The sequence below is a fragment of the Staurois parvus genome, unplaced genomic scaffold, assembly GCF_062004578.1.
Source record: "Staurois parvus isolate SC_StPar_1 unplaced genomic scaffold, SC_StPar_1.0 ptg000099l, whole genome shotgun sequence".
Classification (NCBI taxonomy): Eukaryota; Metazoa; Chordata; class Amphibia; order Anura; family Ranidae; genus Staurois; species Staurois parvus.
The window spans coordinates 2806790-2830267 of NW_028317895.1; the positions used below are offsets into that span (position 1 = coordinate 2806790).

At 43.2% G+C, this 23478-nt stretch overlaps 1 protein-coding gene across 3 annotated transcripts in view; it reads left to right on the forward strand.

Annotated features, from left to right (window-relative positions):
- The window catches only part of HRH2 (histamine receptor H2), a 149624-nt gene that overhangs the window by 38897 nt on the left and 87249 nt on the right, over positions 1–23478 (forward strand). The window contains exon 2 of one of the 3 annotated variants that reach the window (XM_089671108.1): positions 9439–9623. The exons of the other annotated variants lie outside the window; for them this stretch is intronic. The gene's annotated coding sequence lies outside the window, so the exon portion shown is untranslated. The remainder of the gene's footprint in view (positions 1–9438; positions 9624–23478) is intronic. 3 annotated transcript variants of the gene reach the window in all.

Consider the following 23478-nt stretch of genomic DNA (forward strand, 5'->3'; position numbering starts at 1 on the left):
TGTGCAGAACCACAGCAGATAAGTATAACATGTTTCTTATTTTACAAAGAAAAAATAGAAATTAACCTTTAGCACCGCTTTAATAGTTTGTTGCATATTTTACTACAGATTTTATTTTACAAGATATATTAAACTTTTTTTTCCAGCTTGAATCTATATTCTTACCTTTAGGTTTCATGCTTAGGTTTAACTGTTTATTTCCTCTATTTGGATATGATGAAAAACTTCACTGTAGTCACAGTTGTTAATAAAGTGCATTACAATAAAAATATTTGGCAAAAGCTTATAAAGGTCACATTGGTGCAGAAATATTAAAGTAATCTTTAAGTAGAAAATCTTTTTAACTTCTGTTGCTACTTTTGTACGAGCTGTTCTTGCTCATATCTAACCTGTATTCAATGACCCAAAAAGAGAAAGATATCATGAAGAGTGCCAAACCACAAATGAGGCCATGGAAACTTTAATCGTTTTAAAGTTTCTTTGTACTCATTTGTGGTTTAGCACATTTCATGCTATTTTTCTCTTTCAAGATTCTGATTTTTAGTACTGCAGTTTCAAAAGCAGCCTCAGCAGTGCCATTGTGCCTTAGAAATTGGTTTGACCTCCTGCAATATTGCACCACTGATTATTGGTATTCCACTTGATACTTAATCAGTCATCAGTCCTACTTCAAAGAAAGCGTCACGTTGTCTTTATATTTTATAAAATACCTGTAGCAAATGTTGCCATTTATAGAAACAACAAAAATATATAATAATAATGTAAGGGGTAATGCAAGGGCAGCTGCAATCTTAAAATATACCCCTTCTGTGGTTGGGTTAATATTTGTTAATATTTAAAGTAATATTAAAGCTTTGGGGGTTTTTTTTCAGTAACAAACATGTCATACTTACCTGCTCTGTGCAATGGTTTTGCACAGAGCAGTCCTGATCCTCTTCTCCTCAGGTCCCTGCCACTGCTCCTGGCTCCTCCCCCTTGACCAATACCCTCAATAGCAAACCACTTACTATGGAGGCACTGGTGCATGCTTGTTCCTCAGCCCCACTCTTTGTGTCCATAAGATACATAAGCCGCGGCTTGACCCCAATTCTCTCCTTGTTTGCTCACTGACTGTGATTGACAGCAGTGGGAGCTCATGGCTCCTTCTGCTTTGTCTTAGCCAATGAGGAGAGAGAGACTCGGGAGAGCACATTGCTGGATTGAGAGGGGTCTCATGTGAGTATTTTGGGGGGAACAGTACATAGGTTTTTTATCTTAATGCATCGAATGCATGAAGGTGAAAAACTCTTCAGCCTTTACAGCCATTTTAAGGCATCATCATCATTTTTATTTCCTTTGGGAAAAACTGCCTAACCAGTCATTAGGCCAGAAACCTTAGAAAAACTGAGCGCGGAGAATATAGAATATTACTTGCAAATATATTTTCCATACCACTGTGAACGAGAGGCTGGTGTTATTGCAAGTTGTGAAGTGGTATCTTCAGTTCCGATAATACAGTTCTGCTTCTTAACGTGAACCTACATGGGCATAACAGGACCAGGGGCGGACTGACAACTCATGGGGCCCCCGGGCAATAGGGGATCATGGGGCCCCTGTGTCTTTGCCCAAACTCAAAAAAGCATATGAAAAAGGTACCAGGGGCATCTCATGGGGCCCCCTACTGGCCCCGGGCCCTCGGGCAGTGCCCGAGTTTCCAAATGGTCAGTCTGCCCCTCAACAGGACTATTTTAAAGCATATGTCAATTCAAAAAATATAGTTATTTTGTACATCTCTGAAATACATGCACATTTTCTCATGTGTTATCCCTTTCAACAACCTACAAGTATGGAATAATAACTGTTGATGTGCCAGAAATATAGCGTGTTCCTACCCAGTGGCCTACTTAGGGGGGGTTAAAGGGGTACAGTCTGCACCAGAGGCAGAAACTCTGAGGGTGTTGAGGTCACTGACATTTTTTTGCTTGGCACTACAGTGCCTAAGATATTATTAGTGCCACTTCTCCTTACTTGCCAGCTATAGTTCAGAACAGGGAGAGGCTCATCTTCAGTGCCAGTCTCATGACACAGCCTCAAGTAATTGACTCCCCTGACTTTCTGCCTTACACACTCTTGAGCCCTGCACTATAGGTACTATATTGTACATTTCATACTCTTGACTACTGCACTCTATACATTGGACTTTATATGATGTACTTCTGACCACTGCACTTTAAGTACAATAAACACTACTGAAATTCTTCTTTAAAGTGGTTCTAATTACTAAATTTTTTTTTACCTGAATGCATTCCTTGCATTAAGGTAAAAGGAATGCATTCGGGTATGAAATGGTATAAGATGTTTAGGTTAAAGTATTGCCTCCTCACCCCCTTATACTTACCTGAGCCCTCACTTAATCCAGAACTTTGCTCTTCTGCAGCAGCTCTCCCCTCTTCATCCAGTTCTCACAGGCTTGGCTGAGAGCAGTAGGAGCCATTGGTTCCTGCTGTTGCCTGTCAAATTGTAATGAGGAAGTGAGTGGCAATGCCGAGCCTTGCCAGTGGACACAGACAGGGTGGCGCGGGTTTGAGATTGCAGGTGTGCCAGGATAGGAAGTGGCTTCCTATGGTGGCACACCAAGAAGAGGAGACCCGAGAAGGAGGTTTGGGGCTGCTCTGTGCAATTCCATTTTAAGCATAAACCTGTTTGTTGTTTTTTTTTTTTGTAATTAACATTTTATTGATTTTTAAACATTTACAACAAACAGAGCTGCATAGAAATACAGTATGACAAACACAAAGCAACAGGAGGACAGAGAAAAAGGCTCATCGATGGGGGGTACATAGGTACATACAATGTCAATACATAACAGTGAATTAGCAATACTTTTCAGGCAGTTGAGTAGACAAATCAGAATTAGAAGTATCCCATGGTTCCAAAATTGCTACTGGGTACAGAGTTAGCATGCAAAGTAATGAGGTACTCCATTTTTCTAATCTCCTCTATAACCTTCATCAATTCTGCTAGCATAGGAGGCGTAGTAGAAAGCCAATGCATGGGAATGGTTCTCCTGGCCGCCGTTAAAATGTGGGAGGAAAGTTTTCTTGCAAATTTGGAGAGGCCTGAAAAAGGTAGGCCCAACAAAAAATGAATGGGCTCAAATAAAATAGGAGCCCGCAAGAGTAGCCGTAGTGGGTTAAGGACCTCTCTCCAAAAGGGTGCAATGTACTGGCAAGCCCAAAAAATGTGGAAAAGAGTGCCAGTTTTCTCGCCACAACACCAGCAGACAGAGTAAACATTCGGATTACAAGCATGAAGAACCTCAGGTGTCCTATACCAAAACATCAGCATTGTATAAGTGTTTTCTTTATATACTACACATATAGAAGATCTGGAGACAGCCTCAAAAATCCTACTCCATTGATCCAAAGGAATGTCAGACTGGAGGGTTCGGGGCCATTTACGCATATAAAGGTGGGTATCAGTAGAAAGGGGGCAGGTGTCTAAAAGCAGATTATGCATTGAAGAAATGATGCCCTGTTGGTATGGGCCTTGAATGCAGATACTCTCAAAGGGGGTAGGTTACTCAAGAGTCAAAGAAGAGGCTTTGGAGGAAAATAAATGATGTATCTATAGATAAACATAGTATTGATGGGATAGCATACAGGTTGCTTTTTGAATCTCAGAGAAGGGTTTAAGCTTACAAGTCACTGGATGGACCAAGTGTCACAACTGAAATAGATTGGCCTCAGCCCAGGGATGCACACGAGCCAAGGCCAGGCTATCTGGGAGACAGGGATTAAATATGACATTGGTCAAGGGGGAACACAGGGAAGACAAAGCGAATTTAACTCTACACTGCCTCCATATAGATAATGTGAACTGCATGAGTCCGAGCAAGAGATGTTTGTGAGAGGAGGTTTCAGTGTTGGTTATAGACCAGAGGAGAGAACAAGGGTGCGTCGGACTAAGTTGTAGACATTCAACCTCAGTCCATTTATTAGGGGGGCGTTGGGAAGACCATGAGACAAGAGCCCGAAGGTGAGTAGCCAAGTAGTATGACACAATGTCTGGGGCCCCCAGACCCCCCCCCTCCAGATCGGGGCGAGAGTAAGACAGTACGGGCAATCCGATGAGATTTATTATGCCAAATGAAATGGAGGAAGGACTGCTGAAGGGAGTGTAATTTGGACATGGGAATAGGAAGCGTCTCAAAAAGCTACAAGAGCTTGGGCAATATGGTCATTTTTAATACATTGATTCGTCCAAGGAAAGAGATGGGAGATTGTCCCAGGATTTTAAGGATATAAAAATTGTATGAACCTGTTTGTTGTTTTAAATTTTAAACTTTCTAATCACTTTAAGGTAAGTTGCGTGCAGAAAAGCATATGTAATGGAAGAATTTTCTTTTTAAAATTGAGTGTGCAGAAGTTTCTACATGTCTGTTAGACTTTCACTTGTGACAGAGTGATGAAAGCATGCTTTGTAGGTAAAACGACTGTGGCATGTGTGTTGTGTATAAAGTGAGTAAACATAGATCTTATTTACTCATGCCCCTTCCACCGTTAGCACAAATTCACCACATCCACAATTCAGCAGTGCAAACACCACTTGATTTCTGTGGGTAACTTTTTTTTTTTTTTTAAGGGGAGGTGTTAAAAAAAATTGACCAGCCATGGGTACCAGATATGCTAGGTGTGCCACTGATCCTGCCATCCTCCTTGCCATGATAACAAAGGTTTGAATTCCTAAGCACATCAACCCTGGCTACTGAATTTCTGATAATTGCAAAAAACACAGACCTCTCCTCATCCCCCCTTTCCTCTTCATCGCCATAACCCCTCCTTGTGCACAGCCAAAGAGCAAAGGAAGTTACAAACTCCCAAGATTTCTATTAAATTCTATGGGTATTTTTTTCACTTATCAAACAGATATAACAAAGCATTTTAAATTGTATACTGTATTAAACAGCCCAGTAGGAAGCAAATAAGTGAAGCCTGTCGTTAAGATTAACATACACTTTAATAGCTCTCCCAAGCACCACATACTGTATTTTTCACATTTTCATGATTTTTTTTTCCCTTTTTGTTTCTACCAGCAAAAAAAAAAAAAGCAAGTTAGTGAAGGAAAGATTGGAGGGTAAGCAAACCTGCTCGCTCATTGTGCATCCACATGACTTTATACAGGTTAATACAGGTTACTGGTAGTGAAAACATTAGAAAGATGTACACATTAAGCCTGTTTTCTGCTAGTCACTAGACACACATTGGGATTCAGCTTTAGCCTCAGATATATGATGATGGGACTTGATGGACTTCCTTTTGCTGCGATTCATCAGAAAAGACAGCATGTGGTTTAGTGTCACTTGCTGCCTAGCATGCATATGAAATGTAGCCTCATCAAGGTCATAATTCTGAAATGCATGGTCCTGTCTCTCAAGGACTGCCAAAAAGAAAACATTACTATGCAAAGATAAAGCCAAGTCTCCAGCATTTTACAAATCCTCATTCAAAAAAGTCTATAAAATATCTAGGACGCTAGAAGATTTTTTTTTAACAACATTAAAGTGTTACTAAATGCACAACAGTAAAATCAGTCTGTATATGCAGTAAAACATGCTTGTTATACTCACTGTGGAACCTAAGGGGTTAATCCTCTGCATTGTGTAAAAAGGCTAATTGATCCTGTCTTCTCTGCCCCTCCTCTTGTTGAAATGACCACGTGATACAGACTGAACTCGTGGTCACATGCACATGCTCAGTTTGCTGTGTATTGCTAGAGAGGTTTTTTTATTTTCTAGGGAGGGTGCATGTGATCAGCACAGGGCCAATCAGCACTGTCCAGACAGAGGGTCAGAGGTTTCACATCCTCCTAGAGCAGAAATAAAACTCCTCCTACAAGCTTTAACAAGTGCTGTGCTGAAGTCACAAGACTGTTCTAACGGTTGATGAGAAAAATTATTTAGCAGTTTATATTTGCTAAAAAAATTGCACTTCCATGTTCTGTGTACTGTGGGAGATCAGATAGAGAGAATGCAAGGTCCTGGGTTTAGTAACACTTTAACAATTATAGCTATTAAGAAATAAATGTTGACATTTTATTCATATTAGGTGACACGTTACACATTAGGGGCCATATTTCATGCAGTCTTAGGACACAGAAATTTTTTTTAAAAGACCTGGTGACAACGAGGCATCTGTAGAATTGGTTACTTTTGGTGAGCTGATCTAAGAATGATGGGATTTGATCTCTCTTTCTTTAAATGATTTGTAGTATGCAGTAGTGTATGAATTTGACCACTCAACACATGCTTAGTAAAAATAAGCTTAGTAAGTAACACAGATACAGGATGATCTGGATTTTGTCACTATCCAATTGTCGGCTACCTAACTGGAAAAATATGTACTTTGACATTTAATACCAGGATTATGGCTGCAGCTAGATGCCATAACCAGATTATTGTTTTTTTCATTAGGCGCTGGACTTTCTTTTAGAAGTGATCAAAGCGGTGGATTTGCCACTAGATTCCCCCCCCCCCTCTTCCTTCACGCTGCTTCCCAGTGGTTCTGGGGCTCACCTGCACGATGGCGATGGCAATGCATAGAGATGAGTGAAGGAAAGATAGCCTCCACTCCTCTCTATGGCCTAGGAGGACCAGAACAATGTCATTAAGTCACTTCCAGTTTCTGTCAAATATCAACATTTTTTTTTTTAAAGCAAAAGAGCAAAAGTTTATTTTTGATCTTTTGTTTTAAAGGTAGAGGAGAGGTTTGGGGTCTTATAGACCCAAGATCTCTCCATAAAGAGGACCTGTCATACTATATTGTTATTGAAAGGGATGTTTACGTTCCTTGTGATAGCAAGAAAAGTGATTAAAAAAAAATAAAGGGACAGTGTAAAAATAAAAAAGTAATAAAACAAAAATTAATGCAAAAAAATTTTATGCACCCCCCCCAACCCTCGCACAAAGTGGTGAATGCATATGTAGGTCACGCCCGCATATGTAAATGGTGTTCGCACCACACATGTGAGGTATCAACACGAACATCAGAGCAAGAAAAATACTTCTAGCACTAGACCTCTGTAACTTTAAACTGGTAACCTGTAGAAATTTTTAAAACTTCACCTATTGAGATTTTTAAGTACAGTAGTTTGGCACCATTCCACAAGCACACACAATTTTAAAGTATAACATGTTAGGTATCTATTTACGCAGTATAACATCAGCTCTCATATTTTACAAAAAAAATGGGGTATATAGTGCTTTTTATTTTTTAATTCATTAAGTGTATTTTTTCCCCAAAAATTGTGTTTGAAAAACTGCTGTGCAAAAGCCTCGTGACATAAAAAATTGAAATGACCACCATTTTATTCTGTAGGTCCTTTGCTAAAAATAATATATTTATATCATTATATTTTGGGGGCTTCTTAGAAATTTTGTAGCAAAAATATTTGATTTTTACTTGTAAACAAAGAGTGTCAGAAAAAGGCCTGGTCCTTAAGTGGCTGTACAGCCAGAGTAGCTGAAAAGGAACACTATCAGAGGCATCTATAGCAGTATGGCTATACCACAGCAAAAAATATTGCACATTAATAAACCACAGTAACATGCTTTACAAATGTGTTTAGTGCTCTTCTGGCTTCATGACTCCTAAGCCAGCAAACAACTATTAAAATTAATGAGTTGTAAATTTAAAAACAAAAAAGGAAAAAAAGCCTGGTCATGTGACTTTAAAAGTAATTTGACTAGTTCTCTTCCATTCATGGAGTCCTCTTTACTGTGTTCAGCAAAGAGCACTCCATGGGACACCATATGATCAACACTGTAGTTTTTTTATGAATAGGTCATAACATTCAGGCCAAGTTGTCACACCAGTGATGTATTGTGTTCTGCAAGGTACAGTAGGGTCCAGTGTATACAAAAGGAAATGGGCTGAGTCTGACACTACTTTAAAAATAGTTCCTGATATAATGGATATTACTAAGCAAGGCTAAGCAGGATTCCATGCCATTCCTTTCTTAACCTGAACTGACTGCAAAGATCCAGCACACTATAAAATAACATCACAAATCGCATGATTGGGTATTTTCAGTCATCCCTGGCTGAAAGAGAATGTTTCCCTGACTCAGTTCCTTTGGGGGTTTTTTTTGCATACCCAAGGACAGTCTTTCTGGGACCAATCTTTCTTGGGCAGACTCACAGGGGTGAATTTATTAGAAAAAAAAAATCACATAGCAATTTGCTCCAAGAAAACGTATATGTACATTTGTTCTGTGTTAATGGGGCTAAAAATACTGTTGTTTAGCTATTTCCTTTGCTGGATTAATGTTTTTAATTGAATTAAAACAAAAAATACTGCATATGGCCATTAATGACACTAAGGTTGATTTTATAAAACTAGAGAGTGCAAAATCTGGTGTCGCCCTGCATAGAAACCAATCAGCTTCTGGGTTTTCTTTTTTTAATATAAAACTGAATTGAGCAAGCTAAGTTACAATCTGGCATGCACAGCTGCACCAGATTTTGCCCTCTCTAGTTTTAGTAAATCAACATCTAAGTATCAAAGGAGTTTGCTACAGGAAATAGCTTACAATGTTTGTACAGAATGCATGTTTCACTGGATGAATTGCTATGCAAATTCTTGATATATACACCCCCTGGTGTAGCTTCCTCTCTATATGGCAGTTTATACATGCCAGCTTTCCAGGAAAGTTCTCCACATGGCAGGCATTTTGCACACAGCTTACCTATTACTTATCACCTCAAACCTGTTTGAAGGTGGAGAGGTGTCCCATCTGAATTTTTCTATGGGGCCCCATGATTTATAGTTATACCACTTGACACTATTGAGCTTCCAACTGCCATTCTTACAATTCATGGTTTGAAAACTAAACTATCCTTCCGGTTTCTTAAGACAACAGGAAATGTTGTTATCAGCCCACTTTTCATGTCCTTATATCATACTATTTAAAGAAGAATTCCAGGAAATTTTTTTTCCCATGCAGTGGGTTAACTGCTAATTTTTTTCTAGGAGAGAGGACTTACCTAATCTACTGATCTTCCAAGCACAAGGATGGTCCCTGATGCTCCTGTCCCCAGGCAAGCTAGCAGTCTCCTGCAGTGACTGTTCCTGATGTCATCATGCCCATAGGCCAGCTCTGGACAGGAGGACAGCAGGAACAGTCCACCACTGGACGTGGGGAAGTACTGTTTTCCAGGGGGCTGAAGAATGCTGTCTGGAAGCCCCTGGACAAAAAGAGCAGCTAACCCATGCAGTGCAGGCAAGACCCCACTGCATGGGAAAAAAATTTACTGGAGTTCTTCTTTAAAGCTGAAGTCAGTGTTAAGTGAAAAAATGGCATTTACATTGCCCCCTCACCATATTGCAAAGGTTAAATACTCATTTAGTCTTGGGGTAGAGAAATAAGTAGTTAAACATACCCTATTCCTCCCTTTCACAGCCACTGGCACTCTCCTCCACTCTCCAATGCTCTGGGATGTGGGTGGGTCATTGACATCCTCAAGTATAATGAAGAACTCCTAGCCTTGCATTGTACCTGATGCCTGTGGCAGAGTGGCAAAAGGGAAGCAACTTCTAAGTACTGATCTTGCAGCATGGAGGAAGCTTGTGGGATTGACATGTAAGGTAAGTGTAGCTGCTTATTTCTGCTTATTTCTTTGCCCCTAGTTTAAACAAGCATTTAACATTGGAATGCTGGGGCCTGCAATGCAAAGTTATTTATTTCTTTAACTTAACCCAGAACTCAGCTTTAAGTGTCCTAGGAAAACTGGTAGCCATGAAAACAGTATATCAATGGGAATAGAACAAACATGCTGTAAGGTGATATAATTGGAATCTGCTTTTAAAATACTTACAGTCACTTTCAAAATTATATTTCTTTTCACCTCTACAGCCCAGTGTTTTTTCCTCTGTGTTGATCCCCTCTGATGATGCCTATGGGACACAATGGACCTGATTCTCACAATTATAAGTGGCATTTAATAATGAGCAGAATTGCAACACCTAGTTAGATCTTAATTGATAATCAGTCTGTGTTCAAGTTGAGGTGCCAATGCACTTGACATAAAGATCACTGTCGCTCTTAACCACAGCATAAATCAACACAAACCACCCTTAGAGCATGAGAGCTCACAGCTAATTTATCAAAGTCCTGTAACCTTGCAAGCATATTGAACACATTGTATGCCATTTAGACTGATTGTGTTTCATTTTCTACCTATGTCCTGACACAACCTTATTTCATTTTTTGCTTCTGATTGCTCTGCTCATTTTGATGATAGAAAATGACAGCATTTTATTAAACAATACCAGGAACGGTGGAACAACCTGAATAAATTATATTTTTAAAAGTCATTATATAAGACCGGAAGCAAACATTTAACAAGTGACCAAATTTTAAAGCTGCCATTCTACTCATGCATTCATTTTTAAAGGGAATCTATTATGGTGAGAAGCCAATTTTATTTAAGCTGTTTATTTTAATGTTTATTTGTTTTGTATATTTATTTGTTTTTCTTGTATATATACACAATCTTTATTTTACAAATCAACATGAATGTATGACAAAGGATTCCCAAAGTACTATGGCTTATGTAAGGAGAGGGCACAGCATATGAAACTTGTTTTTTGACAGATTTTGTCTGAATGGAAATTAGGGCTGTGTTGTCTAATAAATAGATGGGCCACTGCTTTAATGACTTATTGAGGTTGCTTCATTACAACTGGGGAGTGCAAAATCTAGTGCAGCTGTGCATGGTAGCCAATCAGTTTCTAGCTTCAGCTTGTTCAGTTAAGCTTTGACAAAAAAAAACTGGAAGCTGATTAGTTTCTATGCAGAGCTGCACTGGATTCTGCACACTTTATTTTTAATAAATCATCCCATTTGAGTTGTTTAAACTAGGGGCTTCTTGAGTAAACCTTCCCCTCACTTATCTAAACTTCAAACATGCTGGCTAGTAGATATTCATGACATGTTTGACAAAAACTGGCAGGAACTGTTTAATTTCAATCCTTCCACAGTTGTTACATTATTTACGTAGGCTATATTATACCCCACAACATTTATTTCATATGCGTAAGAGGGACTCATCTCTATGCCATAAATGTACTAAAGAAAATGGTGACTTTCTGCATATGGTATGGTATTGTGATAGAGTTAGACTTTTTTAGTCGAGTATTACAGCCCTTATAGCTGAAACCTTTGATTTCCCAAATATATGCAACCCTAAACAATGTGTTTGAGGACCTAGACATCTCTGTCACATCCAAACAGTTCTTGAGGCTCATGTTATATTATGCTAAGAAATTAATAGCTCTCCACTGGCTTTCATCTGAGCCTCTGCATATAGGCTTGTGAAAAAGATTAATTAACCAAATCTTGCCTCTGTACAAGCTGACATATGAGGCTGGAGGGCGTCTGGGAAAGTTTTATCAATTTTGGGGACCCTAGCTAGATACACAGGACACTGCAGATGCTCTCCTTTACTTAATAGCGGATTCTACACCACAGTTCCCTTATTTTTGTATTGTCATGACGGCCATATTTAATAATTCTTGGCCAACACACGGTTAAATAAGCACAGACAGGACTTGGTTGATGGGTTTTTTTCAGGCACAGGCCCTCCAGCTTTTATGTTTAGAACGCGGTAAGCACAACAATGACAAAATAACAGTTTGGTTATATGTTAACTGACATTATGCCATCTGTTCCTTGCCAGATTTCTGAAGTATTCAGAATATTTCTCTGTGAATTAATCTTTATGAGCATATACAGAATATTTAATTGTGAATGTACCTTTATTTACATATACAGAATATTTCTCTGTGAATGTGCATTTATTTGCACATACTCAAAAAAACGAGTTAAAAAAAAAACTAGGGGCTTCTTCCAACAAAGCACAAAGCTGAAATGGCCTGATACGTAAATATGAGACTTTAGACCTCCATCTGTTAATGTAATGAGCTCCAAAATGCTTGTGTCATTGTAATGTAATAAAACATGGGGTAATGGGATGTATAAAGTCTAAATGAGCATGTGTTTTAGTGACCTAAATATGGCTTTTAAATGTATCTATACCAATAATATAAAAATGCTCTTTATGGATTATATAAACTGTGTGTCTGTTAGAAATGAATATCCTCTCAAGAGGTACATTTAAAGTCACACATTTAATTTGCACCCTTGGTCAGGTGTTTCCTTGCCATACATAATTACATTGGGATGGGACCTCAGAAAGTCTTTTATCGGGTTGTAATATAACACAGAATCACCACAAATAATTTTTGGTAATAATAATTTCCTGATTACTTAGACTACATTCATGTATCTGCATTTCTCATGTGGTGCAGCTCCAGTGCAATGAACTTTCCAAGTATTATAATTTATCACTATGGAAGGCATTTTTACTTCAAACTGCGCCAAAGCTGCATCATGAAGGGCTTTTGTTTTCTACTTACCTTACTAAAGCCCAGAGATGTAAACGTGTGTATACTACTGAAAATGCACTGACCTAGCAACTCAAACTTTTTGATCTTAGAAGTTATTTTAAACACCTAGAACCTGAATTGAACAGGAAGAAACTGAAAAGATTCACCTTAGAATTCTGCAATTTTTTTTAAAAGAACTTGGTCTGATGCCTGGTGCATTGGCAATGGAAACTGTTGGCGAATCCATTATCCTCATGTGTATCCTGTCTAAACATACCATGTACATTATCATATATGTATAACATGTAAACATTACAGCTCCTAATGAAAAGGATAGATGGTAAAACAGTTTGTATGCTGTTGGATAGAGCAGGGAACATTTTGAATCTCTTTTCAGTTTTCTTTGCTGTCTGTGTTCCCATTAAGGGATTTTCCCTTGGTTCCTCTTGCTATGACACAATAGAAGTAATGTGAAATGTCAAATTTGATATCTATGAAAAACAGGAGGTAAGGGAATATTCCCTCAGTTTGGAATATTTGTTCTTAGTCCCTGTCATGGCTCCTAAACAGAAATTGAAGGAAAGTCACCTCAATAGGGTCCTACACAAAAACCTGCCAGAACCTTTTTTATTTACTCTACCTCTCCATTTATAAAACAAACAAAAAACAAGACTTTTTAAAAAAAATTGTATTATTTTTTTTTCCTTTTACCTCATAAACAACAAACACCAACAAACCATACTTGCAATACTTGCCATGCAGTAATAAGACTTTCTTATTAGTTTTGAATATAATAGGAAATTATTAAGACCCAATCAGATTTTTCGCCATCTGTGTTGCATAAGAGAGATTTCCTTTACTTTCTGTCCCAGAGTCACAGTAGGAAGTAAGAGGAGATCACGTCAAAGCGTGATGATATTCCACCGTAGTTAGTTGTCACCAGGACAAGTGTCCCTACTGAAAAAAAATCCCTATTTTCCTGTTTATGTGACAGCTCCCAAATATTGAATTTGTCATGATTTTATAAACCTGAGACAATGATGCTCAGCAACAGTAGCGAAGGTAAATATCCCCAGTGGAGACGCACACAGCAATAAAACATTACAAATATTCTATCCTTCATATGCTGTCCAAAACACAAAATTGATTTTACATACACTTTAGGGGGTATATGCATTCATTTAAATCCTTCCAAAGCTCATACTACTCTGGTTCATTCTGTTTGATAGCCTGTGTATGAGGTAGAAACAATTTCATTAACACCAGCTGACAATGGCTGGACATTTTTACCTAATATTCCTTTACTAATTTCAAATAAAAACCATTGCTATGGAGTTTGCATAACATGCACTGGTAATATATGTGCCTGCTGGGTGAAGTTTTATTATCCTGCTTTATGGAAAAATCAACCTAAGAGAACAAATGAACAAATCATGCACCTTACTCTAAAATTTAGTTCAGAGATAAATTTGAACTCAGAATGTACTTTAAACTTTGAAGCTTAAAGGTTTAGTTTGTCCACTCAAAAATCTACTTTCCTCGATTTTGAAACATTATAATTAGAGATGAGCGAATCGAAGTAGGCGAAGTGGAATTCGAGTCGAATATTGGAAAATTTTCGATTCGCGCCGAATCCGAAAAATAGCCTACTTCGGACGCGCGAATCGAAATTTTTTCCTAAAATGGCGGCGGACATGTGCGGCGACGGAGCGGGGATGTCTGGGAAGGCGCGCAGACAAGGCGCGCTGACCCATAATGCATTCCTTAATGACATGTGATCGCATCAGCCAATCAGCAGCCAGCCAGCCAGCACTGTGTAATGGTCGAGCTATAAATAGAGGCCATTTTAGAATTCTTCATTTGCCTCCAGTCATTCAAGAGAGGCAGACCGCTCTGTATTAGGGACAGAGTTAGGGCCACAGAAACGTTACTTGGGGACAGAGAAACGTTACTTAGGAACAGAGAAGCATTACTCAGGGACACAGAATTGTTAATGAGGGCCACAGAATCGTTACTTAGGGCCAAAGAAACGCTAGTTAGGGCCACAGAATTGTTACTCAGGGACAGACAGAATTGTTACTGAGTGCCAGAGAATTGTTACTTAGGGCCACAGAAACGTTAGTTAGGGCCACAGAATTGTTACTCAGGGACAGACACAGAATTGTTACTGAGGGCCACAGAACTGTTACTTAGGGCCACAGAAACGTTATTAGGGCCACAGAATTGTTACTCAGGGACAGACAAAATTGTTACTGAGTGCCAGAGAATTGTTACTTAGGGCCACAGAAACGTTAGTTAGGGCCACAGAATTGTTACTCAGGGACAGACACAGAATTGTTACTGAGGGCCACAGAACTGTTACTTAGGGCCACAGAAACGTTAGTTAGGGCCACAGAATTGTTACTCAGGGACAGACACAGAATTGTTACTGAGGGCCACAGAATTGTTACTTAGGGCCACAGAATTGTTACTCAGGGACAGACAAAATTGTTACTGAGTGCCAGAGAATTGTTACTTAATGCCACAGAAACGTTAGTTAGGGCCACAGAATTGTTACTCAGGGACAGACACAGAATTGTTACTGAGGGCCACAGAACTGTTACTTAGGGCCACAGAAACGTTAGTTAGGGCCACAGAATTGTTACTCAGGGACAGACACAGAATTGTTACTGAGGGCCACAGAACTGTTACTTAGGGCCACAGAAACGTTAGTTAGGGCCACAGAATTGTTACTCAGGGACAGACACAGAATTGTTACTGAGGGCCACAGAACTGTTACTTAGGGCCACAGAAACATTAGTTAGGGCCACAGAATTGTTACTCAGGGACAGACACAGAATTGTTACTGAGGGCAACAGAATTGTTACTTAGGGCCACAGAATTGTTACTCAGGGACAGACAGAATTGTTACTGAGCGCCAGAGAATTGTTACTTAGGGCCACAGAAACGTTAGTTAGGGCCACAGAATTGTTACTCAGGGACAGACACAGAATTGTTACTGAGGGCCACAGAATTGTTACTTAGGGCCACAGAATTGTTACTCAGGGACAGACAGAATTGTTACTGAGTGCCAGAGAATTGTTACTTAGGGCCACAGAAACGTTAGTTAGGGCCACAGAATTGTTACTCAGGAACAGACACAGAATTGTTACTGAGGGCCACAGAATTGTTACTTAGGGCCACAGAAACGTTACTCAGGGACACAGAATTGTTACTGAGGGCCACAGAACTGTTACTTAGGGCCACAGAAACGTTAGTTAGGGCCACAGAATTGTTACTCAGGGACAGACACAGAATTGTTACTGAAGGCCACAGAATTGTTACTTAGGGCCACAGAAACGTTACTCAGGGACACAGAATTGTTACTGAGGGCCACAGAACCGTTACTTAGGGCCACAGAATTGTTACTCAGGGACAGACACAGAATTGTTACTGAGGGACACAGAATTGTTACTGAGGGCCACAACCGTTACTTAGGGCCACAGAATTGTTACTCAGGGACACAGAATTGTTACTGAGGGCCACAGAACCGTTACTTAGGGCCACAGAATTGTTACTCAGGGACACAGAATTGTTACTGAGGGCCACAGAACCGTTACTTAGGGCCACAGAATTGTTACTCAGGGACAGACACAGAATTGTTACTGAGGGACACAGAATTGTTACTGAGGGCCACATAACCGTTACTTAGGGCCACATAATTGTTACTCAGGGACAGACACAGGATTGTTACTGAGGGACACAGAATTGTTACTGAGGGCCACAACCGTTACTTAGGGCCACAGAATTGTTACTCAGGGACACAGAATTGTTACTGAGGGCCACAGAACCGTTACTTAGGGCCACAGAATTATTACTCAGGGACACATAATTGTTACTGAGGGCCACAGAACCGTTACTTAGGGCCACAGAATTGTTACTCAGGGACAGACACAGAATTGTTACTCAGGGACACAGAATTGTTACTGAGGGCCACAGAACCGTTACTTAGGGCCACAGAAACGTTACTCAGGGACACAGAATTGTTACTGAGGGCCACATAACCGTTACTTAGGGCCACATAATTGTTACTCAGGGACAGACACAGAATTGTTACTGAGGGACACAGAATTGTTACTGAGGGCCACAACCGTTACTTAGGGCCACAGAATTGTTACTCAGGGACACAGAATTGTTACTGAGGGCCACAGAACCGTTACTTAGGGCCACAGAATTGTTACTCAGGGACAGACACAGAATTGTTACTGAGGGACACAGAATTGTTACTGAGGGCCACATAACCGTTACTTAGGGCCACATAATTGTTACTCAGGGACAGACACAGAATTGTTACTGAGGGACACAGAATTGTTACTGAGGGCCACAACCGTTACTTAGGGCCACAGAATTGTTACTCAGGGACACAGAATTGTTACTGAGGGCCACAGAACCGTTACTTAGGGCCACAGAATTGTTACTCAGGGACACAGAATTGTTACTGAGGGCCACAGAACCGTTACTTAGGGCCACAGAATTGTTACTGAGGGCCACAGAACCGTTACTTAGGGCCACAGAATTGTTACTCAGGGACAGACACAGAATTGTTACTGAGGGACACAGAATTGTTACTGAGGGCCACAGAAACGTTAATCAGGGACACAGAATTGTTACTGAGGGCCACAGAACCGTTACTTAGGGCCACATAAAAGTTAATCAGGGACACAGAATTGTTACTGAGGGCCACAGAACCGTTACTTAGGGCCACAGAATTGTTACTCAGGGACAGACACAGAATTGTTACTGAGGGACACAGAATTGTTACTGAGGGCCACAGAACCGTTACTTAGGGCCACAGAAACGTTAATCAGGGACACAGAATTGTTACTGAGGGCCACAGAACCGTTACTTAGGGCCACATAAACGTTAATCAGGGACACAGAATTGTTACTGAGGGCCACAGAACCGTTACTTAGGGCCACAGAATTGTTACTCACGGACAGACACAGAATTGTTTCTTGAGGGACACAGAATTGTTACTGAGGGCCACAGAACCGTTACTTAGGGCCACAGAAACGTTAATCAGGGACACAGAATTGTTACTGAGGGCCACAGAACCATTACTTAGGGCCACGTAAACGTTAATCAGGGACAGACACAGAATTGTTACTGAGGGACACAGAATTGTTACTGAGGGACACAGAATTGTTACTGAGGGCCACAGAACCGTTACTTAGGGCCACAGAATTGTTACTTAGGGACACAGAATTGTTACTGAGGGCCACAGAACCGTTACTTAGGGCCACAGAATTGTTACTTAGGGACACAGAATTGTTACTGAGGGCCACAGAACTGTTACTTAGGGCCACAGAATTGTTACTCGGACAGACACAGAATTGTTACTCAGGGACACAGAATTGTTACTGAGGGCCACAGAACCGTTACTTAGGGCCACAGAATTGTTACTCAGGGACACAGAATTGTTACTGAGGGCCACAGAACTGTTACTTAGGGCCACAGAATTGTTACTCAGGGACACAGAATTGTTACCGAGGGCCACAGATCTGTTACTTAGGGCCACAGAATTTTTACTCGGACAGACACAGAATTGTTACTCAGGGACACAGAATTGTTACTGAGGGCCACAGAACCGTTACTTAGGGCCACAGAATTGTTACTCAGGGACACAGAATTGTTACTGAGGGCCACAGAACTGTTACTTAGGGCCACAGAATTGTTACTCAGGGACACAGAATTGTTACTGAGGGCCACAGAACTGTTACTTAGGGCCACAGAATTGTTACTCGGACAGACACAGAATTGTTACTCAGGGACACAGAATTGTTACTGAGGGCCACAGAACCGTTACTTAGGGCCACATAATTGTTACTCAGGGACACAGAATTGTTACTGAGGGCCACAGAACCGTTACTTAGGGCCACAGAATTGTTACTTAGGGACACAGAATTGTTACTGAGGGCCACAGAACCGTTACTTAGGGCCACAGAATTGTTACTTAGGGACACAGAATTGTTACTGAGGGCCACAGAACTGTTACTTAGGGCCACAGAATTGTTACTCGGACAGACACAGAATTGTTACTCAGGGACACAGAATTGTTACTGAGGGCCACAGAACCGTTACTTAGGGCCACAGAATTGTTACTCAGGGACACAGAATTGTTACTGAGGGCCACAGAACTGTTACTTAGGGCCACAGAATTGTTACTCAGGGACACAGAATTGTTACCGAGGGCCACAGATCTGTTACTTAGGGCCACAGAATTTTTACTCGGACAGACACAGAATTGTTACTCAGGGACACAGAATTGTTACTGAGGGCCACAGAACCGTTACTTAGGGCCACAGAATTGTTACTCAGGGACACAGAATTGTTACTGAGGGCCACAGAACTGTTACTTAGGGCCACAGAATTGTTACTCAGGGACACAGAATTGTTACTGAGGGCCACAGAACTGTTACTTAGGGCCACAGAATTGTTACTCGGACAGACACAGAATTGTTACTCAGGGACACAGAATTGTTACTGAGGGCCACAGAACCGTTACTTAGGGCCACATAATTGTTACTCAGGGACACAGAATTGTTACTGAGGGCCAGAGAACTGTTACTTAGGGCCACAGAATTGTTACTCAGGGACACAGAATTGTTACTGAGGGCCACAGAACCGTTACTTAGGGCCACATAAACGTTAATCAGGGACACAGAATTGTTACTGAGGGCCACAGAACCGTTACTTAGGGCCACATAATTGTTACTCAGGGACAGACACAGAATTGTTACTGAGGGACACAGAATTGTTACTGAGGGCCACAGAACCGTTACTTAGGGCCACAGAATTGTTACTCAGGGACAGACACAGAATTGTTACTCAGGGACACAGAATTGTTACTCAGGGACACAGAATCGTTGAATTAAAGAGTATGTCAGACAACATGCAGAGGAGTGGCAGAGGAGGCAATGTTTTAGGAGCGAGCAGACGTGGCAGCAGAGGAAGGGGTCGAGGCAGCACTATTCGCAGCCAGAGGCCAGTGCTCCCGGTGTCATCCAGTGGTCGTGTCTCCACCGACAACCCTGCCGTCGTCGATTGGTTGGCTCGGTCGTCTTCCTCTTCCCAGGTCACCTCTGACACCTACAACCAACGGTCGGTGGGTACGTCAGACACAACCGTTAGTTGGCATGGCCCGGGACCAAGCCCACTGAAATCACGTGTCCTCTACCTGCCCCTGTCCTTTGGTGTTCCCTCACCAAGCGAAGTATCGCATGCTGTGGGCTCAGCCCCACTGTACAGTGAGGAAGAGCTAACAGAGGGCGGTCAGGAACGGGGGGAGACATCCGCCTTTTCAGCAGCCAGGCGAAGAAGTAGTGGCGAGGAGAGTGGCTCGGTAGCCGGTCTAGAGACAGGTCTGTCTCCTGACCCAGACGCAGCCGAGGGGGCTAGTAGTGAGGCGGAGACCCTACTTGATGATGAGGAGGTTGATCGCACTTGGCAGCCTCGTCGTCATCAGGCAATTTATTCCGCATCATCAGGAGAAGAGGGTGGCAGCTTGGCAGCGAGCGAAACAGTCGGTGGGTTGCCCAGGAGGCAGCAGGGTCGCAGCAGTGTCAGTGGAGCCAAACGGCCACGGAGTAGAGCACCAGCTCCACTGCAGCCTACCACCACGGCCAGTAGTGGTGCCGGTGTGCACGGAGGAAGCAGCAGTCAGCCAGTGAGGAGTATCGGGGGCAAAGTTTCCTACTCGGCGGTGTGGCAATTTTTCGTCAAGCCGCCCGAGGAAGTAAACGTAGCCGTATGTCGACTATGTGGCCAGAAAGTCAAGCGTGGCCAGGGGGCCCATGTTGGGACTACAGCGTTGCGGCAGCATATGCAGCGTCGCCATTTGGTGGCCTGGGAAAACCGTGATAAAAATACGGCGGTTCTGCCCGCCCCAGCCCCCGCTCCATCACCCGCTCCGTTACTTGCTCCGTCACCCGACGTCAATCGCCCTCCATCAGCCAGTCAAGGCTCCAACACCTCTGCTGAGGGGAGTTGTCGCTCGTTGGCATCTTCCGCTCGTTCAGATGCTCCTTCTCCTGCTACTCTTCTTCACGGATTCCGTCAGCAGTCTTTCTTGGAATCCGTTTCCAAGAGACAACAGTTTGCGAGCACGCACCCGACGGTGCAAAAGCTGAACGTCCTCCTGTCCAAGTTGCTGGTGCTGCAGTCCCTCCCTTTCCAAGTGGTGGACTCAGCACCTTTCCGAGAAATGATGGCTTGTGCCGCGCCGCGGTGGAGAGTGCCAAGCCGTCATTTCTTCGCCAAAAAGGCAGTGCCAGCCCTGCATTCACATGTAGAAGAGATGGTGGGCCAGTCTTTGAGCATGTCGGTCTCTGCCAAAGTGCACTGCAGCGCCGACGTGTGGAGCTGTAACTACGGTCAGGGACAGTACATGTCATTTACGGCCCACTGGGTGAACGTGGTGCCATCACAGCCGCACCAGCAACTTGGACAGGTCACGCCGCTTTTGCCTCCACGTTTGCACGTCCTTGGTCCGGCAAAGATGTCCGCCTCTACCACCTCTTCTTCCGCCGTGTCCTCAGCCGCCACCCCCGTGCCAAGTCCCATTACCCGACCGGCATATCACATGTGCAGGGCGCAACGGTGTCACGCTGTGCTGCACCTGGTATGCCTTGGCGAACGTAGTCACACAGGGGAGGAACTTCTCAGTGTAATGAACAGAGAAATCGACAGATGGCTGTCTCCGCGCAAACTGAAAATCGGAACCATGTTGACTGACAACGGAAAGAACATGGTGTCTGCTCTGCGTCAAGGAAGGTTGTGCCATGCGCCATGCATGGCTCACGTGTTCAATCTGGTTGTCAAGCGGTTCCTAAAATCCACCATCCCACTGCAAGACATCCTTAAAATGTCACGTAAACTTTGCATGCATTTCAGCCATTCCTACACCGCAAAGCACACCCTCATTGAGCTGCAGCGGCAGAACGGAATTCCACATCATCGCCTGATCTGCGACGTTGCAACAAGGTGGAATTCAACCCTACACATGTTAGACCGCCTTTACGAGCAGCGAAAGGCCATCACCGATTTCCTGATGTTACAAGCGGATAAAGGTACTCCCCTGTGTAACTTCGATGTCAGCCATTGGCAGCTCATGCGTGACACCTGCCGCTTGCTCAGGCCCTTTGAGGAGGCCACGCTATTCGTGAGTCGGCAGGACTATGGGATGAACGACGTCATTCCTCTGTTGCACGTCCTTGAACAAATGCTGTTAACAATGGCTGGTCAGGGTGCGGTAGACGTGGCGCACAGATCTCAACGCCACATGACCCCTGTGGGGGCAGGACAGGAAGAAGAGGAGGAGGTAGAGGAGGACATTTGTGCTCAGGAATTATTGAGTGAAATGGGTGGTTTTTCCACTCAGCGGACAGGAGTGGAGGAGCAGGAGCATCTGGTAGAGGAGGAGGAGGAGGAGACAGAGGACCCAGACGCACCGTGGCATTATGCTGTGGAGATGGAGGCAGGGAGTCCCTCACATTCCTTGGCACAAATGGCCCATAGCATGCTCGGTTGCTTGCGTAGCGACAGCCGAATAATAACCATCAGACAGAGGGATGACTTTTGGCTGTCCACCTTGTTGGACCCTCGCTACCGTTCAAAAATGGTGGCCTTTTTCACACCTGCTGAGAGGGAGGCCAAAATAACGTACTATAAAAACCACCTATGTAGTCAGTTGGTCTCTGCCTTTGTGCGCCAACGTCCATCCTCAGACAATGTGGGCCCTGTGCGCTCGCGTTCCGCTGCCATGGCAGCAGGGGAGGGGTGGGGTGGTAGGAGCAGTGGCAGCTCCACCAGCAGCGGCTGCCTCAGTCTGCAGTCGATGATGAGTAGCTTTCTTCACCAGCGCAGTGAGGAAATTACTAACCAGCCGCAGCAGCAGCAGCAGCAGCATCAGGTGGACCTGGAGCAGGACCTCAAACAACAGGATTGGGCCTACTTGGACAGCACCCTGCCAACCGAGGTAGACAATCCCCTTGGCTACTGGGCAACGAAACTTGACCTTTGGCCCCAACTAGCTGAATTTTCCCTTGAAAGGCTGTCATGCCCGGCCAGTAGCGTGGCATCGGAGCGCGTGTTTAGTGCGGCAGGAGGTATTGTAACTCCGCGGAGGACACGACTGTCCACCCAAAGTGTGGAGAGACTCACGTTTGTGAAAATGAATCAGGCGTGGATTAGTCTGGATTTCAAACCACCAGTTCCTGACACAACTGACTAAATCCGCCATGAATCATGCCTCAAACATGTGCCACTTTCAGGTTTCCTCACACACTGCTGGTGTGTTCCATTTTTTGTCATAGGGTGCTGGCAGATTACGGGCCTCCCATAGCTGCTGCCAGGCCCCTAATCTGCCATAGGCCCCTATATACCGCCTCCTCATGCTGCTGCCAAGTCCAGAGTCTGTCATGGGTCCCTGTACGGCCTCCCATTGCTGCTGTCTCCATCGCCACACTCTGCCATGTGCCACTTTCAGGTCTCTTCACACTGCTGGTGTGTTGAATTTTTTGACATAGGGTGCTGGCAGATTACGGGCCTCCTATAGCTGCTGCCAGGCCCCTAATCTGCCATAGGCCCCTATATACCGCCTCCTCATGCTGCTGCCAGGTCCAGAGTCTCTCATGGGTCCCTGTACGGCCTCCCATTGCTGCTGTCTCCATCGCCACACTCTGCCATGTGCCACTTTCAGGTCTCCTCACACACTGCTGGTGTGTTGAATTTTTTGACATAGGGTGCTGGCAGATTACGTGCCTCCCATTGCTGCTGCCAGGCCCGTAATCTGCCATGGGCCCCCGTACCGACTCCTCATGCTGTGACGTTGCAACAAGGTGGAATTCAACCCTACATATGTTAGACCGCCTTTACGAACAGCAAAAGGCCATCACAGATTTCCTGATGTTAAAAGCGGATAAAGGTACTCCCTGTGTAACTTAGATGTCAGCCATTGGCAGCTCATGCGTGACACCTGCGCTTGCTCAGGCCCTTTGAGGAGGCCACGCTATTC